This window comes from Phaenicophaeus curvirostris, chromosome 1, assembly GCF_032191515.1.
Source record: "Phaenicophaeus curvirostris isolate KB17595 chromosome 1, BPBGC_Pcur_1.0, whole genome shotgun sequence".
Lineage (NCBI taxonomy): Eukaryota > Metazoa > Chordata > Aves > Cuculiformes > Cuculidae > Phaenicophaeus > Phaenicophaeus curvirostris.
In genome coordinates this window covers 78,806,686-78,830,560 of record NC_091392.1, presented here as the reverse complement: position 1 = coordinate 78,830,560, position 23,875 = coordinate 78,806,686, and positions in this window count along the sequence as shown.

Sequence of the window (23,875 nt, the reverse complement as noted above, 5' to 3'; positions counted from 1 at the left end):
CCAAGCCTCTCCTTGTATGACAGATACTCCGGTCTCCTAATTAACTTTTGGGCCCTCTATTAGACTTGCTTTAAGACATCCATGTTTCTTTTGTGACTGGGACCCAAGCATTGTGCAGAGCACTCTAGATGTAGCTCCCCCAGTGCTGTGTAGAGTGGATAGATCACCTCCCTCAACCTGCTGGCAATGCTACTCCCGAGGCAGCCCAGGACATTGTTGCTCTCCCTTGCTGCAAGTACACATTCCCAGCTCATGTTCAACTCATCAAGCATGAAGCTGGTGAAGGATGTAAAGAACAAGCATTATGAGGAGCAGCTAAGGAAACTGGGGTTGTTTAGTCTGGAGAAAAAGAGGCTGAGGGTAGGTCTTATCACTCACTACAACTACCTGAATGAATTTTGTAGCAAGGTGAGTATCAGTCTTTTCTCCCATCTAAATCTGCTCTGGTGCGATGAGAGGAAATGGCCTCAAGTTGCACCAGAGGAGCTTTATATTGGATACTAAGAAAAATTCTTCACCAAAAGGGTTGTCAAGCACTGGAACAGTGCCCAGGGAAGAGGAGATAGGTGTGGCACTTCAGGACATGGTTTAGTGGCAGACTTGGCCGCGTTAGGTTACCAACTGGACTAGATGATCCTAAGGGTCATTTCCAACCAGGAGAATTCCATGATTCTGTAACCCCCCAAGTCATTTTTGCAATTTGCTTTCCATTTGGTCAGTCCAAAGCCTGAACTGGTGCATGGAGTTATTCCTTCTCGGGTGCAGGACTTGAAACTTCCCTTTGTTAAACTTCATCAGATCATAGTCAGCCCATTTTTTCAGCCTGTTAAGGTACCTCTGGAAGTTAGCACAATAATCTGGTGCATCAGCCACTCCTCCTAGTTTGGCAACATCTGCAGATTTGTTGAGGATGTACTCTGCCCCATCACCCAGGCCATTAATAGAGATGTTAATCAGTATTGGACCCAGTATTAACCCTTGAGGTACACCACTAGTGACTGAACTTCAGGTAGACTTCGTGCTACTGACCAAAACTCTTTGAGCTCATTTGTTCATCAGTTTTTAATTCACTTCACTGTCCACTGCCCATGTATGTTTGCTGAGGAAATTGCACCATCTGCCAGGAATTATGCACCGTCAACAGCACTCAGCCCTAGTTTCCTGCTCAAAGAAAATGAGTCAACAGTCTACTGAGTAAATACTTGGTTTATTTATCTGACATGTGGAGCAGAAATCCCTGAGCAATTATACCATTACACTCTAAATTCCCCACCCCTCACACAACAGTTCTGACCCATAGTAATATCAGGGTCTGGAGTCCTCCCATTCTTCATTGGGTCCTTTCTGTTCTCCATGCTGTGTATGAAGATGTTAAGAAAGTAGTTTTCCTAGTGCTGATATCTTGGAATCATAGAATCATAGAATGGTTTGTGTTGGAAAAGGCCTTAAATATCATCCAGTTCCAAACCCCCTGCCATGACCTTATTAGCTCTGGATAGAAAGTGAAAATCAATGCTATTTGAAATCATTTTGTATAATTCCTCGAAGTAAGCCACAAATTTAATACAGCTTTTTCACAAAATGGGGACAAATACAGTCTGTAGTATTCCCAACTTCCATGAAGTTTCAGCTCCAAATCTGAGTGCTTCTTTGCTTTATGTCTTCTGCATCTTAAAGAAGACGTTATCTACTGATGCCCAGCAGAAGTGTTCAATTTAAGTTCATCTCCCCTGTAGTAAGCTGTAAGATATTTAGTATCACACTTCAAAGTTGAAAACACAAACTTCATGGACTTGGCTGTCTCAAAGAATATTCAATTAGCTACCTATCATACTAGTTAAAACACAAAGACAAATCCTGATGAAACGTCACCTAAAAGTACATGCTAGCTCCCAATCCTGGCCTGGGCAATTTCTTCTGCAGAAGCCAGGATAATGCATTTCTTTTATGTACCATGGAAATTGTAACTGATCTAAAAAATACTTGGGCTCATTAAGAACCTCATTACTAGTAGTTGGCTGGTATTAATAACAAGGGGCCACATTACGTGAATGCCTACTGCATTGCTTATACTCCACTCTTGTCCCCCTCTAGCCTGTTCTGTACTGGTAGAGCTGGAGCTGTTGCAAATGCAGACCCTTGATGTGATGTTGCATATCACATTTGTGTGGAGTTTTACGTGGGAGACATGGGACATAGCAGCTTTTGCTCTTAAGTTAATTCCTTTTGCTTAGGTGTTTGGAAGAGCTAGCAGTAGTGGTCATACCACATATAGCTAAGCAGTCTTCTATTTGTGTTCGTAGAAAGAAATTCCCTGTGTTTTCCTTGTGGTGCTCCATATGTCACACTTAAGTGATTCTGTGGGAGACCTGACCACCTCCACTTAATCTGGCTAAGTGAAGACAGACAGACCAGTCAGGCCCTGAACTCTGACCTCTGGATGATTGTAATCACTTCTTTTAAAGGCTGTGGGAGAAATTTGCTGTCTGGTGTGCACTGGTGACAATAATACTTTATCTGCCATAAAACCATCAGATTTCTTCGGCAAACTGAGTGCTTCTGGTGAATGTTAGAATCTAGATGCACACCTCTGCCCTGATGCATCTAGAAATGAAAGACAATTCCAAAACAAAAAGGTCTCTGAGGAAGAGGTACATTAACATTCAAAATAAACACAGATACAGGGATCTATTGTCTTTTTTCTGATTTTTTTTTTTGGTAGTTAACAGTAGCGCTGTTGTGTTGGCTCACCCAATACAATGCCTGGTTTTGTTTGGAAGAGACTGTAAAAATCTCTAGAGGAGCATATGGATTTCATTGGTTTTTGTGACATCTTTTTCTCTTCCTTCTTGCTCTGTTTCATATCATAGTCTTTTTCTCTTTCTTTTCCCCTCAAGTGCCATTCCTGGGCTATTAATTAATGACAGATGTACTTGTTTATGCAGATTATGACTATTATTTAACATTTATTATTTTTATAGCTCCTCATTACATTAGAATAATAGAAATATAGAACAGTTTGGGTTGGAAAGGACCTTAAAGATCATCCAGTTCCAATGCCCCTGAAATATGCAGGACTCTGATTGCCAGTGGCAAGGAAATACAGATCATTTTACTGAGATAAGGATAATTGAAGCAGAAAAGTGGCTTTACATCACATTATGTTCATTAAGCAGCATTTTGTTTACTCCTACTTCCTTGCTTGTCTGACAGGAGGTGCCAACCTTCAGCACAACTCCTTTGTGTTTGCCCTGACATTTCATTTCAGAACCATTTATCCCTTGCAAGGGGAAGGTTGTTTCTGGGTTACCTTTCCAGTGAAACTCCTGCTAAAACTGTGTTGAGAGAAGCTGGCACTTCTTACCTTTGGACTCTGTGTTAGGGCTCGTCTATTAGCACCCACAAAGGATGTGCAAATTTTCACTGATGTAATTGTGCTGGTTTTAATTCCAGAGTGTTTTACAAGTTGTTACTGAAAGGTATGGTGCTTATTATTCATGGTTTTCACCACCTGTTATATGATGGGGTACTGGAGGGGCTGTTATTTAAAAGCAGAGATACATCTGTCACTGAAGTTTCATTATCCATCTAGCATCTTTCAATTAATACTGAAGCTTGGCCATTTTATAACAAATGGTAAAAATGTCTGTTTAATGTATATCTGTTGCTGTACGAACACCCAAGTCAAATGTTTAGTATCTCTGCGGTACTAGGTTACACTATTTTTCTCATATTCCCAAAAGTATGCAGACAAAGAATAGAGCCTTCTAATTATGAGACTAAGGATTTCAAACTCACTTTTATACTCATACTTACGTTTCTTCCCATACTAGTTAGTAGCACAAGATTTTTTTTCTACCTAATGTCTGTAAACTTAACAGGAGAAGATAGTGCACTAAATGATGCTAGTAATTTCAATCAAAAAAAGCATCTTTTTGTTTTATTTTGACTCAAGGGCAATCTTAGCAGTCTCTCTCTAAAAGCAAGGTTCCATATGTGCCTATGTAGAAAAAATCTAGCATAATTCCATATACAAGTTTGCATACTATGATTGCTGGTCATGTAAGAGAGAGCACATGGGACTTCACATGTTGGCATGAGTAATAAGGTAAGCTGAGTCGTGGAGGTGAAGTCATAAAGGTTCACACCACATATATGCATGCATAGCAGGAGCTCAGTATAGAACTGCTGCAAGGAATCCCAAGTTTAGGTCTCTATCCCCCCTGCCCTGAAACTGCTGTCGATCAGGATCCTCTTGTGTTTTCCAGCCACTCCATAGCTCAGAGATAATGGTCATTTGAAAATATTCTCTTGGCTTTCCAGAGGTCTCAAGCCACTGAGTCAACACATTATAGTTACAGAGACATCAGGAAGCTCTGTTATCCCCAGGGAAAGGGCACTGAGGGGCATCTGTCTGACACCTCTGAGGTCTGGTATAGACCTGGCTGCATTCTCAGCATTGGAATTTATCATCTAACACATCTTCTGAGTGCCTACCTAACTGTCCAAAAGTCCTGTTCCTGTTGAAAGTCACCTACCTTTATGGAAAAGTAAGCTACAAAGTGTGCATGTAAAAAGTTAGCTCCCTCTGTTCCATTGGCATAATTTGGTGGGATGCACACTGTGTGTCGCATCATGAGGAAGAGGCTGCACAACCTCTTCTCTCTCCACCTATACCCATCAAACACATCAAATAAATTTTGACAGCTCAGTCTTGAACCCCAGATAAATCAAGAGTTGCCTTATATCTTCATTATCGTTTACTTAAGGTAAGCGCCTCCTTTTTTTTGTTTGGGGTTGGATTTTTTCCTTTGGTTTTGTTTCTGAAGCACCTATACCCTGAAACACTACATTTCATTCATCCTCTTGTGTCTACAGAACAAGCCACAGCTATCAGACAGGACTGTTCTGACATGCCCTGTGTGTTGCAAATATAGAGCCAGAAAGGGGAAAGATGTCCTTGTCTCCTTGACTGATGTGTTTGTTACATATAACTTAACTGGACCTCACTGCAAAAACTGACAAAGCCAGATGTGCTCATGATGGATGAGAGAGCTAGAAGGTTAGTGATCTGTCTGGGCTAGGACTGAGTTAACTAGACAAAAGGAGTTATTACTCTTCTCATCCTTCATTAGCATTTTCAAGGTAGACCTTCAGGGCCACGTGGTTAGGTGAATCCCTTGTATACACTATAGCTGTACTTCTCTATGCTGAATAAGGTGAGTTAACCCCTCTGATGCTTTAGGAAGAAACAGCTCTTCATACACGCACAGATATTCTTCTGCATTTACAATAGTACTGGGTTGCATCCTTGTGTGTGCAAAGGGACAGGTACTGTGGCTCAGATATATATCCTCCCCAAAAAGCTGTTTGGGAGCTTTAAGCACTGAGTCCTCTGTTATAAAATCTAAGAAAACAAGTCATGGTGCAGCTTAGTACACCTTGCTTTGAAAACATAACAAAATAAAACAGGAAATTAATCTCCCCAAAACAAAATGCATGAAGTAACTGAATTATGATAGGTTTTAAGGGAGGTGTACCCCATTCCACCACTATGAATAGCTGCTTTTGGTGAACTACATATCAGCAGTATAGGCACTTCAGTGTTCTGCTGAGCGAATGTGACTCTAAAAGGGGTTCAAGGAAAGAAAAAGAACAGAAGAAAATACTCGGAACCATTGTTTTGTGCCTTCTTGGAGTGGAGGTTAGGTGCTACTATTCTGTTTCAACAGCATTTTGCGCTGCTGTAATTGACTGTGCCAAGTAGATGGCAGCAAAGAATCCTTTGACGAGTTAAAAATAAAAGGAGAGAAACAGGCTGCCAAAGTATGGCAGGGTAATAACCTGAAACCAGTGTATAAAGGAAGGCACTGGTAACTGAGAACATTGTAGAACTGCTATGTAAGCACATCAGGCTGTGCAGTGCAGTGCTGTGCGATGATCTAAGTTTTCACATAGCAGAGTAAATTCAGTTAATTATATGTTTGTATCTCTTTGAAAATGGAAAGCAGTATGTAAGACTCTGTCACAGCAGCCAACTTTGGATCCACAAGGACAATCTTATTAGGCTTTATCTAGAACAGCGATTTTCAGATTTCTTTCAGTTTCAGTCCTCAACAATTTTTCGCTGCAGCTGTAAAATCCTGTAAGCTGAATTCAGATATACTGTGAAAAGTTTCACTGCTCTTGGGTACACCTTGCAGCACCCTTGGAAGTGTCAGTAGATTACAGGATGAGATTAGTGCTTTATAGCAGAAGGAAAAGTGAGGAGTTGCTCTAGCAAGACATTCAGGACTGAACTGATGTGTTCTGCCAGCCTTTGGAGGAGCCTCCCTCTTTTCATTAACTATAGGAGGTCTATGTGAAGACAAGTCTGCTCTATCTGACTAAGAAGAGTTCTAATCATCATCTGCTCTTCACAGAAATATATCACACACACACAGAGAGAAAAGGAAAAACTTGCTCACAGATTATCTAAATGAAAATTTTTATTTATCTAATGAATAACACTGGTGGGGGACATGAGGGTTATCCAACTTTCTTTTTCTTATCTGTTCATCTCTTTCATTTGTCCTTACTCAAATGTCACACAGAGCATCATAATCATTTGGATAAGATGTTCTCTTGACTAGTCATGTTTTACAACACATGTTAAGCATATATGAACTCTTCCTGAACTATGTATAGTTAAAGGTGACCTTGCTATTTTCTCTGTGCTCTGCAGTGTGACAGATTTGTCTCCATACAAAGAGAGGCTGAATGGAGATTCAGAGATGAGATTAGGTGGCTGCAGACTGAGGCTTGGACGAAATCTTGGATTATTACTTTCCTACTTAGAAAGATATATTTGACAGTTGCACGTGGGAATCTGGATAAGAATGTCACGCACCACAGAAGAGGGGGTTTCTGAGCAAGGCATAGCAGGGAAGAATAAATGGAGTGGTTCAAGAGGACCGAGCAGACCAGATAAAGAGGAAAAGTGTGTATTTCAAAATAATTGTCTGACATAGATAATATTCAGTCCAGAAATAGCTTTGATGTTTATCCATGGGGTTTTATTTTTGCATGACTTTTATCTTAATGACATATATTGCATAATTTCAATGTCTTTTTAAAATATTGGAATATTCCTTTTCTTCACAAGATAATTAAATACAGTCCTTAATTAGTACCAAGTGAAACACTCTTTTCCCCTCTAAACACTTGCACATTGATGCTGCTGCAATGCTAGTAAAAACTGGTCTAAAATACTATTATTTGATTTAGAAAAGAAAATATCTCAGTCATCATTAAGGGACAGCTGCCTGTAATTTTAAAAAAACATCTGCTGTTTTATTTCACATCAAGGTAAATCATCAGCAGTGTTATTGGCTTCATGCTGTTACTAATGAATATTCACTAAATAACAATACTTTTTTAAAAAACTTAATGTTCTGATTGACACTTCATATTTCAAAGTGCACTCTTTAAAATGGCAAATTCCTTAAAGCAATTTTTTTCACTGACAATTTCTGAGCTCTGCAAAACAAGAACAAAGGAAAACCAGTTTTACAACTGATTTTTATTCCTATTTTGAGCAAAAAAATTTTAAAACTTAATCAGAAAAAAAAATCCAAATTTCAGTCAGGTCTACTAATGAATGTTTGCAGAGTTCTCTATTGTACAGCTATTTTATGTGTTCCCTTCTGGCTTTTTTCTCACAGAAGACCTGCAATAAACATATCATAAAAGGTCCTGAGATCTGCACTGGAATTTGGTATAAGATATAAAATACCAGACAACTATTTGGGATTTAATAACAGCCACGAATGCGGTATAAATTGCTTTAAATATCTGAAATGTTGATCACCACTTCCCTTTCTGCTGAGGACATTGAAATAGCAGGGATCCTAGGAGGATGGCAGAGCTAGGTACAGAAAGCAGGCATCACAAAAGCAGGTGTTTGGGTCTTTGTGCTTCTTGATCTAGGGGTTACACTACATGTAGTAAAACTAAATGGACCATGAGGAAGCTTTTACTTAAACACAATAGCTCAAGAAATGAACAGGAAACAAATTCCAATTTAGAGAAGGTGCTTTAGAGTGAAATAGACTCAGGAGCAATGCCTGTGAAATCTTTCCTCTTTATAAAGATTTGTGTTCATGGTACTGAGCTTTTAAAACATGTCACAGTATTAATAACCCCTACTGGGATCCAAGGCTTTAGCGGTAAAAGTAAACTGTATTCAACACAGTTCTACAAACTATTTGTTAGATGGACAAAAGAGAAAAAAAATAACTAAATCAAGCAGACATTAATCTGGCATTTAAAGCAGGTCAGACAAAGCAATTCATTTTATTTTTATATTTTATTCATGCTACTCCCTTCTCCTCTACCCATCTCTGTTTAGAATACCCAAATGACTGAGTTACAAAAGGTCTGCTTCCAGGCAATCTAATTCACAGCAACAAGCAGAACAATTTAAAAAAAAATAAATCCGGTAAAATATTAATCTAGAGAATGAAAGTACCTTCCTTACAGAATCTGGAAGAATGGGGCTCTGTGGGAAGATGTCCCAACCGAAGATATTAAATTTGACTCTGAGAATGTGATTCAGCTTGTGGTAGCTGGAGGCTGCCAGAATGTATGCCTAAACATCATCAATGAGAATTGTGCACTTCATTTGGTCTGTTAACTCTTCCCTTGAACTCATAGCAAGAATTGAAATAGCATCTTTACCTGCCATTTCCTTTTGGGGCCTGTTATAAAGACATTTGGGTGTCTTGTGCCCAATGAGGCTTTTTCAAGTGCCATTTTTTTCTCCTTGACGTACAGATTATTATTTTTTCTTAATCTATTTAATATTGAGGTTAGGGCAGGGTTTTTTTTTAATTCTGTGTTAATCTGCCTCCTTTTTCAAGCTGCCAAAGCTACCACTTTGAAGTCTCAGTTCTAAAAACCATGTCCAAGGCTTACCTTTTGTTAATATTTCCACTGAAACCATAAGATAATTTTTACCTAGCTTTCCTTAGAGCATGTCCATATTTGTATACTGTCCCTCAAGTGGAAATTCCTTTAAATTTCAGAAAGAGTGATGTAAACAAGATATTTCAGACTTTTTGCGAAATGCTGGAAGTCTGCTTGCTTGGGTGTGGGCACAGATTTTACCCTTACAAAACAGAGGTAGTCTTCCTTATTTATAATAACTTATGTTTTCCAAAAGAATTCAGACCTTGATCCAACAGACCTTTAAATCCACAGGAACTTGTACCTAGCTGTACAGTTTTAGCTGATACACTTGTAATGGTTCACATTTTTTGTTTGTCAGGAAGAGTATATGTCAGAAAAGTGTCTGCAAGTCTTCTTGTATATTTTTACATCATTCCCAAAGTGCCATAGCTTCAGTAAATACAGCTAAGAAAATAAACTTTGAGGAACTATATCCACACATTGAGAGTATTTTTAGAACTTTCCTCTGCTTTAAATAATCTGCAGCTTAAAAAATATTTCTTAAAAGCTGGAGCAAGGTATTTGAAAATGGTAGGCTGTCAAAGAAGAAAAATATTTCTAGAAGTAAACAATTTCAAAAATTCCTATTCCCTCATGTTCCATCTGAGGGTTTTTGTAAAAGCAGATTGATTAATCTTCCTGTCATATTTATGAGGCTGATATATTGTAATATATTCATTTTCAAGAGGGAGAAACCTAAGTTTAAATAAAACAAAGTGAAGAGATCATAGTAAATGTACAACAGTCAAAAATAAGAACTACATACCTTACCTCCCCACTCACCATCTAAAAGGTTCTTCTGTGCTCAAGAATGATTAAAGCTTTGGCTAACAGTCAGACAAGGTATACTGGAAGCAATTCATTATGTGAGCATGCTAACTCCAAGAGCATATTTTCATCACAGCACAAAGATTGCATTATTTTACAGCCCCAAACACCGACAGCACATCACCAGAAAAATGCAAGAAAGTACTGCTTTGGAAACAGCAGAAAGGTTGAGAAACACATCTCCCCCAGTGAACTGACATCAGCAGAATCCTTACTAAACATACTTGATGCTGCATCATATGATTACCTGATGTGTACTTACAAACTGCTGTTGTGTATATGCATTCTTGCTTTTCTGTAGTATGTATGTACTATGTAGAAGCTTTTAAATTTCTTCTTTATATGGCTTTGAACTTTGCAGTGACGAATAGAGAAAGCATATTTTTACTGCAGTTTAAAGTCATGGCAGGAGTGCGCTTTTTTCTTCCCTCAGAAGTCCCAGGAGCTTTAGGTTACGTTTTCCTCCCTTTCTTCCTTGGACTGCAACATTTCACAGATGTATTCTGAACCCTCAGACTTTTACTGAAACAGTATTTCTTAGCTGTAGTATCATTTCATGTATGTGAATTCAATCTAGAAAGTAGTATGACTGAAGAAAGACAAACTTAATTTTAAGCATTTTAACAACCCATCTCTCTGTTACTTACATTTCTTACATTGTTAAAATGATACTAGTTCTCAACTTTTCCATATTAACATTTCAAGTGTAAGATGTTAGGATAATGCTTCAGTATGCTAGTTTTAAGTACACAAAGCTGGGGGGGTTTATGTGTAAAATCTAAAGACGTTTGACTTGATTGATTTGGTTTTTTCCTTTTTTTGTTTTGCTTTGTTTGTTTTATTCCTTTCTGTTTACCTCAGAAGCTCAATTTTTTTTTTCTTTTTTTTCCAGTTCCCCTCAAGAAAATCTTGTTAACATTTGTAAAAGAAACAATAACAAAATGCCAGAGAAACCATGTGAAGTTCTGCTGAAGAAAATGTCATGCTAGAAATACAGTGAATAATGATGATGATATTTCAAAGCCTATGCCAGATGACTGATAGGGATGAGGATTGTGAGTAGTCCAGGAAAAGAGAGGCTAATGTTGCCAAGTAAATTTCCCCTTCAGAGTAGAAAGCTTTCATCCTACCTCCGCTGGGATTTCCCTTCCTTTCTGCCTAACAATGAGGAGCGTTCTAAGAATGATCTTTCAATACTTTGGAAGCCAAATAAAAGTAGGACAGCTGCGTATGTCCTGAAGACTCATATCCCCTGCTCTTCATCCCACCAATACACAAAAAAAGGTTGAAATTCTACTGTCATCAGTATACAAGGCTGCTCAAATCCATCTTTTTCTTTTTCTCAATACTTCAGCATCTTTGCCTTCAGGCCAAAAGTGTTCTCAGCAAATAAACAGGAAAGCTGAGTCATGACACGCATTTACCTTCTAAGAGACAGGGCATTGTTTTCTGATACTTTTTTCAAAGCTGCATAATAAATCACCCTCTTTTTTGCATCAGATCCCAGACCTTCAGGAAGGAGAGTGTTTGGCCTTTTGCACTGCATATTGTAAGGGGTGTTGTGATTTCAAAGCCACATATCGCAAAGTTAGCTGTGATCTGAACAACAAGCAGATGGAGATGAGGCACTCTGACCACATCAGGAAATATCGAACTCCACCAGCCATCCCAGGTGGGCTTCCATAGGTTTCTTCAGCCTCTCCCCTCCTGTACTGATATCTTGATTCCTGTTAAATTTCAGCTTACATACTAGTGTTTTAAAATCTTTCCCTTGCCCATTAGACAGAAAAAAGGTCCTTTGGATGGAGACTTTCAAAACATCTACTGTTTCGCTCTCACAGACAAACCCTACTCACTGCCATTGGCAGCCGGTAGATGTTCAGTGCTAAACCGGAAAGAAGGCTAGACCTGTTTTAGAAGCATAAGTTTTGACTCAAAATTTTGGAATGCAGTAGAGAATTTTACATTAAATTCTCTTGAAACCTTTTTATACGTTATAATGTCATTAAAAAATATCAACGGAGGCATCATACAACCTTAGATAATGGAAGCTTATAGACTTTAAATAAAGCAGTACCATCAGTTGCATATGTTAACCTTCTCTCCAAACAGAAACCTTTGCCCCTGTGCTGAACACCCCTGCCTCATGCTGGGAAGGTTTCACTGTGCTGTGACACTGGACCACTTTCTATCTCTATTCAAAACACTCAGAAAAGAGATGCTTTTCTTCAATTTGCCATCTTCTGTGGTAATGGCTAGATCCCAGTAAGGGGAAGGATGTTCCCACTGCAGGGAAAAGCAGGTCCGACGTCAGATTAGGGGTAGGTAAATAGCAGCAGAGAGGCTGAGAAATAAGCACAGCTGTGATGAAGACTCCTTCATGGTGTGTGATCAGGGCCCATTGGAGCCAGCTGGGATAGGCTGTGTCCAGTATGAGGCCATCCCTGGTCTCTTCTCACAGAGGCCACCCCTGCAGCCTCTGTGCTACCAAAATCTTGCCACCTATAGCCAATAATACATCATTTAGCTGTAATGCTGTAGACTCTGAATATCACCATGCTCCATACTTGCAATCTGCTTCAGCATTTCACTGCTGCAGAGTCTTCCAGGGCATGATGAGCTTAGTGGGGCAAAGACTCTTGTCTTGTTCTGTTCAGTGGCTCACTTAGTAAAGGCTGGACAGGACAAGCGGGAATAGACAGGACAAGAGGGAATGGCCTCAAACTCCGCCAGGGGAGGTCCAGGCTTGACATCAGGAAAAAGTTTTTCACAGAAAGGGTCACTGGGCACTGGAACATGTTGCCCAGGATGGTGGTTGAGTCACCTTCCCTGGACGGGTGGATCAGCTGCTGAGGGGCATGGTTTAGTCATTGATAAGAATGGTTGGACTCAATGATCCAGTGGGTCCTTTCCAACCTAGTGATTCTATGACCAATCACTGAGATCTCTGACTGTTATTCCAGTAAAGATAATACAGTTGTGTTACCAAAGCACCCCTGTGCACCCCAAACTTTTGCCTTTACTGTTTCCCCTAGAAACAGCATTTCCTGGAGGTTTTAGTCTTTTTTTTTTTCCCCAAGCATCCTCTTGGGACATGACCAATTCAGTCAGTTCCAGCACTGCCCCTCCTCCTGGAATTAGTATATACATTAATCTTTGCTATGAAATCTGATAGTTCTCCCAGACTTGATTCATATGTAGGAAAAGTAATCCTGCAAAAAGCTTGGATTGCTAATTGCCTCTGATGTCCAGAATTCATTATACAGACTTCTAAACTCAAAAAAGCTGCAAACAACAACAAAACTTCTTAAAACTTAACTTCAAGTATACTTTTTTCAATTCCTTTAAGAGTGAGATGACTGCAAGCTTATTGCTTTGTCTCCTTGCTTTCTATACTCACTATCTGTAATTTCTGGAAGTTATTTTCCCCTTTATTTCTGTATGATCCTAGACAAAAAAATTTACCATCTTCTCAAGCTTTTCTTCTTTTTCACACGTATAAACAACTTCTTTTTCTGTAGGAAAGATGGGATAGGCATTCTCAATAACCAACGGCAAAGTCACAGATGCAGGTTGGAGGTCTTTTTTAGTTTATTTTGCATTGAATTTTTTTCCATTTGCAAGTGCTAGAACTCAACCCAGATTCCTTCAGAAACCTTCTGCGGCTATGCTTGTACAGCTTAAACAAGAGAGCCTGACAAGCATCACAATTATCAGTAAATGTGTTTCCATTTCTGTATAAGCTTTGCAAGAGATGTGTATCTTGATAGCCCAAAAAGCACTTGATGAGAAAGTATTTATGTGTAAAGGAGGCTGAGGCATTTCTCTCTTCTTGCTCAATGAAAATGGCTATTTAGTGCCTTACTATGTTGCCCAGTAACAACTGACTTGTGTTACCTTAATCAAGATTTAACATATGTTGACTTGATGTGCCATCCTGTCAACTTCTGTTATAGCAGAATATTGTAACACAATGTACTCAAAATGGGAGCTTAAGTAACAAAGCTCATCTCAAAGCTGACCAGCATCACTGGAAGCTGAAGAGATGGTAGGATTTAGTAGACAATGGAATTGCTCACACACAATAGCTCTGCCTTTCAGAGCTATTTTGGACTCAGTGCTCTGTTATTTCATGTGTGCACATGATGACCTGAGACAAGAATGAATGACATCCCCTTGTCTTGCTTGATTAGTGTCTCAAAATGAGTTTTAGTAACAATGACCCTCATGCTTCAACAAATAGTTATTCTTTATTCCTAATGGAGTATTAACTACCCCAGAATCTCTTCCCTCTTCCTTTCCTATGCCACCCTCCCAAAATATGCTTGACTTTAGGAGATAGGACCTTAAGCAGATTTCGTGCAACACTATAAAAATTGCCATCAAGTGTAAATAAGTAAAATATATGGATATCTGTAGAGGAACAATGGCCCTTTCTGCGGGTATATTTCAGGTATATGTTTAACTAGTTCAAATATAAATTAATTTTTTATACCAAAAGCTACATCTTTCATTAATTCATAATACTCAACTGAGATGTAGTAACTGAATACAGTAGTGTAGAAGAGGATTAAGTGGCTGAGTTGGCACAAAGTGACCATTATATGCTATCACTGATGCTTTCTGAAGGCAAAATAATGATTTGACAGTATGACACAAAACATTGCTACCAGACTAAGAAAACAGGTAGCACATGAGAAAGAAATAGTGATTACTGTAACTATTATCCCTTTGAACTGAGAAGGTAGTTTCTGTGATGCAATGTGTAGGATCAAAATGTTTGAAATGTTTGAAATGTTTGAAATGTTTGAAATGTTTGAAATGTATCTATGTATATAGATATATATACAGTTTCTCTTACTATGTTGCTGTTGAGGGATAATTGAAAAGATAAAACAAAACCATCCAGTTTTCTTTTCAACATCTTAGTCCGTCTGTCCAAATTACTACTGGTACTTGAGCTTTCTGATCTTTGTCTCAGTTCCACAATTGATTGGATGTAGTTTCTTCCTCTTGTTCTGGTCATCATATTTTTATTTTTATTTTTTCCAGTTCAAGACCAGAGTACTTTGAAACAGAAAAGCCAAAAAAGCTGAGAGCCCTATTGGATTCTTAAAAACCAAGAACTGAGAAACCCTTGATCTCAATTGTTTTTATGACAAATTACTTTGTCAGTTCTGCATAATTAAAATTTAAGGTTCATTTTTGTTAAACTATGTCTTGGTTCAGCTGTGTTTACTGTCATCAGCACAAGGTCAGGATATTTTACTGCAATCAAAACAATGAATGAAGGTAGCTCATCAGAGCAATTTAAGCTGCCTGAAAATTTGACTCATTAGGTTCAATTATTTGTTACTAAGAGATTTTATTTAGCTGAGTTCTCCAGTTCTCTAGTTGCTTTTGCGTGAGCCTCTTCTAGTGTGTTCACCCACTTCAAGCAGGGTTATACTTTTAGGTACACATCAAACATTTATTATCTAATATGCATAGTAGATAGCCAGAACTAATGTGATACTAGGTTAGGCACTAGTACACCTCACACTCCCGTGGAGGTAGTTCTTCATTCTGCAGTCTGGGCAGTTGAAAATCCTGTGGGAAGCTGTTGGCCTTACGATTTAAACAGGATCATCCTTATTCTTGCTGAGTTGCCATCTACCTTTATAATGTTTTATCTTGAGGTCTGATACTTCCTGTGTTGTTGTTTTCTCTCTTGAGTCATTATCGCAGTCTCAATTTCTTTTTGGTCTTTACTTCTTTTATCTTGAATGGGATGGTCTTCTACAGCTCAACCGAAAAAATTCTTCTCTCAAAGCTTGCCGAGATCGTAGAGCCTGTGCTCCTCAAAAGAGGGCTAATGGTGAGGAATAGGTGAGCCCCTGTACTGTATGTAGATCATGCAACATTCATTTGTCCTGGAACATTATAGGTGTTTTGGAGCCTGTTAATTAATAATATTTACAGGATAATTGAGTTCTAGCCCTGCTTCTAGTGGTTTACTAAGAGCTTGTCATCCTTTTGCTGAAATGCTGAAACTTCCTACTCATGCCAAGATATTTTACTGCAAGGATCACATCAGGAAGAAATGTCAATAAGGAACAGAAAATATTTGAAGGAAGAGCTTGTGCTATCAAACTACACAAGGGCAAAATATCTGCACATGTTAGAAATCAATACTACCAAATGAGAAATAGAAATGAGAACCAGGAAATCAGATTAATGCACATGTTAAATACTTTCTCTTTTGTATATGAAATTGTAGTAGAACTACATATTTCTGATAGGGGTCTGGATTTTTTCGATACTAATTTGCATCTCTGCTAGCAGAAGTACTTCGAATGTGCAAGAGCAGTTGGCCCTTAAGCAATGTTCTTACTGACTCACTCCCTTGTAGTTCCACCAGACTCATTTGTTTTGGAGAGCTTCAAGTGAGACAGCTGCAATATCCTCTCTTTTTGCAATTCACTTTAGCTTGTCCTTTGTGCTAGTTTTTACTCTTGTTTGGCCCTTGTCTCACAATGGCACTGCAATTATGACAAATAACTCAGAAGAGGTTTTAAAATCATCTTGCATGACCTCCTAGGCCTCATGAATTTGATGCCAGTATGCTTATTGTACTATAACTGACTTGTCTGTGCTGTTGCACTTTGCTTCCTTTATTTGATTCTCTGGGTTGTTCAGACATCTACCTTATCTAGGTGCCACTGCAGTGAGTGAGTGATGGCTCCATCATTGTCAAAGATCTCCTTTTCTAAATATGGCACTGCTGCACAGTTGCCTTCAGCTTCTTCACTGTTGCTTTTTTAAACCTGGAACTATGAAGTACACACAGTAGTTCACTACAGATTACACTGTCCTGCCTTTGCTCCATGTGGCTTTCTGACAGGTGGGCTCAGTCTCGCTTGCTGGTGCATAGTGGCCTTGCATATTAAGCCCTTTTGTTACAGAACAATGCTTCATCCCCAAAGTTGCAGACAGAATGACAAATGATATAATATTCTGCAATAATTAGATGAATAAACTGGATCTTTGGATCAGTTGCTAAGGTATCTGACACTTTCTCCAGTATTCTCAAAGAATATCTAGTACTCCATATCATAACCTAAACATCAGTAGGGAATAGTGAACACCATGAGTTCATATCTACAAAGAGCTGAGTGCCTTCAGAAAATATAGTGTATGTCTCTTGACTTTCTGCAAAATACCACTAGATGTCCTCTCATAGTAAGTTTATTCCTATAACATGTATGTAATTATATTCAGGGCTGGGAAAACGCAATAAAATGAAAAGCCTTGCAAACGCATAGCCCAGAATTGATTTTTGGCTTGACTTCTGTAAGGGTTTTGAAACTTTCTGAAAGGAAATATCGGGGCATTGTCAGCTTCTATTTCTGTGAAGTATTAATCTGAGTTCCAGATCATACTGCTTTAGATAAAGATCAAAATAATTTGGGACAATGTAAAAAAAGTATGGTACAGCATCAACCTGCTAACACGTGTCTGTCACCCAGAGATTTACAGATTTACAGAGCAGATGATCAGGAAATGACTAAGTGCACCTTTGGACACCTATAAAAAAGCTGAAAGATCACAGCACAAAAATAGTAAGGTCTACGGTCAAAAAAAAAAGCAGAATTAAGGCTCTTATGACAAGGAGCCTATTTCCGACTGGCATCAACCACTTCATGCACAATGTCTTGACATTTTGTGATGCTACTTCAGACATGCACAGAGCATTATTTTGTTTAGGTATACTTTGATCTGAAAGCATGAGTTATTTATTTCATTCATTTTTTGTAGCACTATGACGTTTTCACTGCTGGTTATTCAGTATTCAGTGCTTACACTGAATTAGTGAAAAGCAGCAGCTAATTTCAAATCATAGAATTGCAGAATCATTTTAGTTGGAAAAGACCTTTTAAATCACTGAGTCCAACTCTAAACCTAACACAGCCAAGTCCACCACTAAACCATGTACCTAAGTGCTATGTCTACACATCTTTTAAAAACCTCCAGGAATGGTGACTCAACCACATCCCTGGGCAGCCTGTTGCAGTGCTTGACCCTTTCAATGAAGAATGTTTTCCTAATATCAAATCTAAACCTTCCCTGGAGCAGCTTGAGGCCTATCCTCTTGTCCTGTCACTTATTACTTGGGAAAGAGACCAGCACCCACCTTGCTAAAAAGTCCTTTCAGGTCTCCCCTCAGCCCCCTTTTCTCCAGGCTAAACAACCCCAGGTCCCTCAGCTGCTCCTCACCGGATTTATAATCCAGGACCTTCACCAGCTTTGTTGCTTTTGAGCATCTCAATGTCCTTTTTGTAGTGAGAGGTCCAAAACCAAACACAGTATTCAAGGTGTGACCTCACCACTACAGAGGCAGAATCTAAGCACCAGGTCTTGCACTTGTGTCACAACAACCCCATGCAACAGTACAGGCTTGAGGAATAGTGGCTGTAAAGCTGCCCTGCAGAAAAAGACTTGGATGTATTGGACAACAGGCAGCTGAGTACGAGGCAGCAGCGTGCCCGGGTGAAAAAGAAGGCCTGGCTTACATCAGAAATTGTGTAGCCAGCATGAATGCATCATGGCACATCAGCCTGACCTTCTCATATTTCTGATTTACTTGAAACATTTTTTATTTACTTTAAACTGTGCGCTGTAGTTCCTGCACTATCAGGATTCTTTTTAAAAATCAACATTTGTCATTTTTTTAACTTGAACTAACAACTTGCCAACCTTTCTGTCTCCTTGGGTATTATGACCACATGAGGAATTATGACCACATGAGGAATTTGGGTTACACTACTGTTATTTAAGAAATCAACCTGTCCAAAGTCTCTTTGCAGCTTTCCATTGCACAACTATGATTTTCTTTCCTCGTAAACACCAGGATTGAAATAAATGCCATAAGGCTAACAAGAGACAAGAACTGTTAATATCATCTCCTTACTTTTAAACAGTAATTGTAGGCTTAATTTTTAAGTTTCTTCTCAGAGCCCTTAATCTTTGCCTGCACCTTGGATGAAGGTTAATAAATTATTGGGAAAAAAAGTGAAACTACAAAATGTGAATTCCTCATTATAAGAAAACAAAAGCAACATTGCTTAAATTGATTAATAACTTCCCTCCTCCAAGAGAAAAGGAAAAAAAAGGCCAAATATAGTTTACTTGCAAAATGAGGTTTTAAATTTGATTGTAGTATGTGGCAACTAGTCTTCTGTTTGGAGTTTGACTCATTTATTGCTTTTCAAATATCTACTACTCCATTAATGAGAATTTTAGGATTTCATAGAATCATAGAATAGTTAGGGTTGGAAGGGACCTTAAAGATCATATAGTTCCAACCCCCCTGACACAGACAGGGACAGCCCATCCCACTAGAGCAGGTTACCCAAAGCCCCATCCAGCCTGGCCTTGAACATCTCCAGGGATGGGGCAGCCACAGCTTCCCTGGGCAACATGTTCCAGTGTCTCACCACTCTCATGGTGAAGAAATGTCTAGTCTAAATCTGCGCTTCTTCTCCAGTTTATACCCATTCCCCCTCATCCTATCACCACAAGCCTTAAGTCCCTCTCCAGCTTTCTTGTAGGCCCCTTTCAGGTACCGGAAGGTGGCTATAAGATCTCCTCAGAGCCTTCTCTCCTCCAGGCTGAACAAGCCCAACTCTCTCAGCCTGTCCTCATAAGGGAGGTGCTCCAGCCCTCCGATCATCCTTGTAGCCCTCCTCTGACCCATTCTAACATCTCCATATCCTTCTTATGTTGAGGATTCCAGAACTGGACACAGTACTCCAGATGAGGTGTCACAAGAGAGGAACAGAGGTGCAGAAACACTTCCCTCGACCTGCTGGCCACGCTTCTTTTGATGTGCCTTGGAAGTAAGGACTCCACTGGTAAGGATTAAAGAACTAAAGCATCAGTTCTGAATATTGGTTTGGTTGCACACTCATCAGTAAAAGCCCTGCAGTCCTGACTCAAGTTTTGTTTGCTTCATTTTACTTCATTTGAGCCATCACCAGCAACGTGGATCACAACTCCAATGTAACAAAAATGGTATTAACAGCATTCTAAAAGCCGACAGAATGATAGTTTTGTGCAATGATGTGTGTGTATACTGGCCATGTTGTAACCATGGGTCTCATCGAAGTTTCAGAAGATATACCCTTTTCAAGTACAGAGTAACAACCATCTTGCAGAAAAGACTAGAGGGCAAGCTGACATGCTAAATCAGAAATATCAGAACTGTGTACTGGAAGCCACAGAGCTACTGAGTCATCATTTAACATTTGGTTGCTAAATAAGCATTATGTAGAAGAAATTTCAATCCAGTTCCTGAAATCAATGAAGCCTGGCAGCCATAAGTAGGAGTGAGTGGCTGGTTAAAATTAATTTAATAAAGACATGATTTTCTGGCATCATCACACAGGGCTTAGAATAACCTTAATAGTTATTGGATTTGATCTTTAAATATTTTTTCATTCCCATAGGCCTCCACCCACAGTTAGGTTTTTCGTGACAGCTAAACTATCTGCGCTGCTCTGCAGTCTGTTTTGTAAATGTGCTCTTGGAGTAGGTGAACTTCCTAGCTGTGGTGCAGGATCTTCAAATGAAGAAGCAGTGCATTGTCAAAATGCAAGTGAAAGATAAGTGTAGAGCTATGCATTACCTAAAATCAGCTCCTCTCAGAAGTTCCCTTCCTGTATTACAGAAGTAACAAGGTAACTTCATCATCGAAGTAACATAAATATCATAGGTCAAGCTGCAACTTTTTAAAGCCATGGGTAGAAATTTGGGGGGAAGGATGACAAAAAGTTTAATTAATTTTTTATGCTTTCTGTTTTATTTCTTTTCCCCTTTGGATGCTTGGCGGAAGATGATCGTTTTGCTCAAAGTACTGCAAAAAGATTAAATTGCTTTCATTGGCAAGAATTCAGAGAAACACTGATGTCTGGGAAGGAGCCAAACAAAGCTAATCTTTTAATACAATGAAAACAAAACAACAAAAAAAAATGATGCTCAAGAGTGAGTTCTGAAAACATGTAGCATGAATTTCTCAGTATATCAAAGTATTCACAAGTACTCTTCAGAGAAAACTGCAGCTATTTTGCTCCTGGTGTTCTGATGTGTTCATCCTTGCCCATCTTATCCTAAAAGAGTACATAACGCTTCATTTCTACAGAGTTCCACAAGATTTCAGACAGATTATTACTGCTTCTCAAGATGATCAGCATCTGGATGGTGCATGTGGAACAGTCCTATTTGAGACATTGCATACCGTCTGGGTGTACTTTACTCTAGTCAGAAATATGATCTCAAAATAAGGCAGTGCTACTACCAATGCTACAGTTATCTAAACAAAGCAAAAAGCTTTGTGTTTTAAGTAAATCATGACTAGAAAATTGAGTTTGAACTAAATATTTCAAGTGTGACCATATAAGCATTTGATTAAAAAGATTCTCTGCAGCCAGCTGGGAAAGCTCAATCAAGAACCTAACGAGCCCATGCTAAACTGTGCGTACATGAGGGACTGCATATATGCAATGTGCTTAGAATCTCCTGAATGCTCCAGCAGGAGATTGCCTTGCTTCAGTAACTGTATGATTATGACAGCAGCATCAACCTCTGTAAATTTTGTTTGTAAATGTCTTATCAGCTGCCTTTCTTCCTTCTCTCTCTATTACAGCAGTAAAAGAGAACAGGCAGAACTATATCGATTAACACTGCGTAATGTTAAGGCCCAAAATGGGAATGGACACCCCACCACACATGAATACACTTCAGGAGCAGTGGCTGGACCTGCCCCTACTTCTGAGTTATTCTCCATGTTCTGTTTTACACAAAAGAGTTGGAAGAAAATAGTTTTGTCATTAGAGTAGTGAAACAAAGAAACCTTTGCTTGATAGTTTAATTTAACAATTAAGGCAGGTACACTTTATACAGCGCTGGAGAAGACTCAGGATTTGTCCTCAGAATGCGACTGACGAACAGTGATTTCAGAGAACTTTATATACACAGAATTGTTTTCATATTCATATTTTTCCCCAAAGTGGCAAGCACACTTCATTCCTGGAACCTCATTGAATAACCAGTGGGGAGGAGATCAATCCCACCCAGAGTCGTTAAGGTGGGATTAAGTCGTAAGTGGCTTTCTATGATGGGGTAACCGCAGCAGTAGACATGGGTGAACTGACTGATGTGGTCTATCTAGACTTCTATAAAGCCTTTGACATGGTCCCCCACAACATCCTTCTCTCTAAATTGGAGAGATGTGGATTTGATAGGTGGACAGCATGGTGGATACGAAACTGGTTGGGTGGTCGTATTCAGAGAGCAGTCGTCAATAGCTCAATGTCCAGATGGAGATCCATGACAAGTGGTGTCCATCAGGGATCCGTACTGGGACTGGTGCTGTTTAGTATCTTCATCAATGATATTGACAGTGAGATTGAGTGCACCCTCAGCAAGTTTGCAGATGACACCAAGCTGAGTGGTGTAGTTGCCACACCAGAAGGATGGGATGTCATCCAGAGGGACCTGGACAGGCTGGAGAAGTGGGTCTCTGAGAAAATCATGAGGTTCAACAGGGCCAAGTACAAGGTCTTACACCTGGGTCAGGGCAATCCCCATTTTCAGTACATGATGGGGTGTGATGTGATTGAGAGCTGCCCTGTATAGAAGGACTTGGGTGTGCTGGTTGATAAGAAACTCAACATGAGCTGGAAGCGTGTTCTCGCAGCCCAGAAGGCCAACCATATCCTGGGCTGCATCAAAAGAAGCGTGGCCAGCAGGTCGAGGGAAGTGTTTCTGCACCTCTGTTCCTCTCTTGTGACACCTCATCTGGAGTACTGTGTCCAGTTCTGGAATCCTCAACATAAGAAGGATATGGAGATGTTAGAATGGGTCAGAGGAGGGCTACAAGGATGATCGGAGGGCTGGAGTACCTCCCTTATGAGGACAGGCTGAGTTGGGCTTGTTCAGCCTGGAGGAGAGAAGGCTCCGAGGAGATCTTATAGCCAACTTCCAGTACCTGAAAGGGGCCTACAAGAAAGCTGGAGAGCGACTATTCATAAAGGCTTGTGGTGATGGGACAAGGGGGAACGGGCATGAACTGGAGAGGGGAAGATTTAGATTAGAAATTAAGAAGAATTTCTTCACCATGAGAGTGGTGAGACACTGCAATAGGTTGCCAAGGAAGGTGTTGGATGCCCCATCCCTGGAGGTGTTCGAAGGTCAGGCTGGATGGGGCTTTGGGTAACCTGCTCTAGTGGGATGTCCCTGTCTGTGTCAGGGGGGTTGGAACTATATGATCTTTAAGGTCCCTTCCAACCCTAACTATTCTATGATTCTATGATTTTATGATTTTATGATTCTATGACTCTGGGTGACATGAACATAAGGGTTGTTAGTCGTTAATCTTGTTTTTTAACACATTGCAGTTGACATTCCATCCCACCATTTACAAATCACCATTTCAGCATAAGGTAGCATTAAAATTTAGCTTGACGGAAGCACGAGGTAAAAACTAACACAGAATTTTCTTAAACAGTATTTTTGAAACAGCAGTCATTGATAAGTTTCAAACTGTTAAATTAGTCCTTTTAACTGAAAGAGGCCACAGAATTAAGCATTAACTGCCCTTACCAAAATAATTTCTTAAAAATGTTATGAACAATTCTTTGTGATCATCAACCCATTCATTATTCTGACAAAGCTTACATTCTCAAGGAAATATGGAGCAAGAAAATATATTCTCAAGCACCCTGAAGTCCTGATAGATAAGTTAACCATGAGCCAGCTACGCACCCTCCTGATTAAGAAAGCTGATGGCATCCTGTGGTGAATTAGCAGATCCAGGGAGTTTATCCTCCCCTTCTACTCTGCCCTAGAGAGGTCCCATCTGGTGAACTGTGTCCAGTTCTGGGCTCCCCAGATCAAGAAAGACAAGGAATTACTGGAGACAGCCCAGCAAAGGTCCATGAATATAATAAGGATACTGGAGCATCATGGCTGAAATATCTGGGTCTGTTTAGCCTGGAGAAGAGAAGACTGAGAGAGGGTC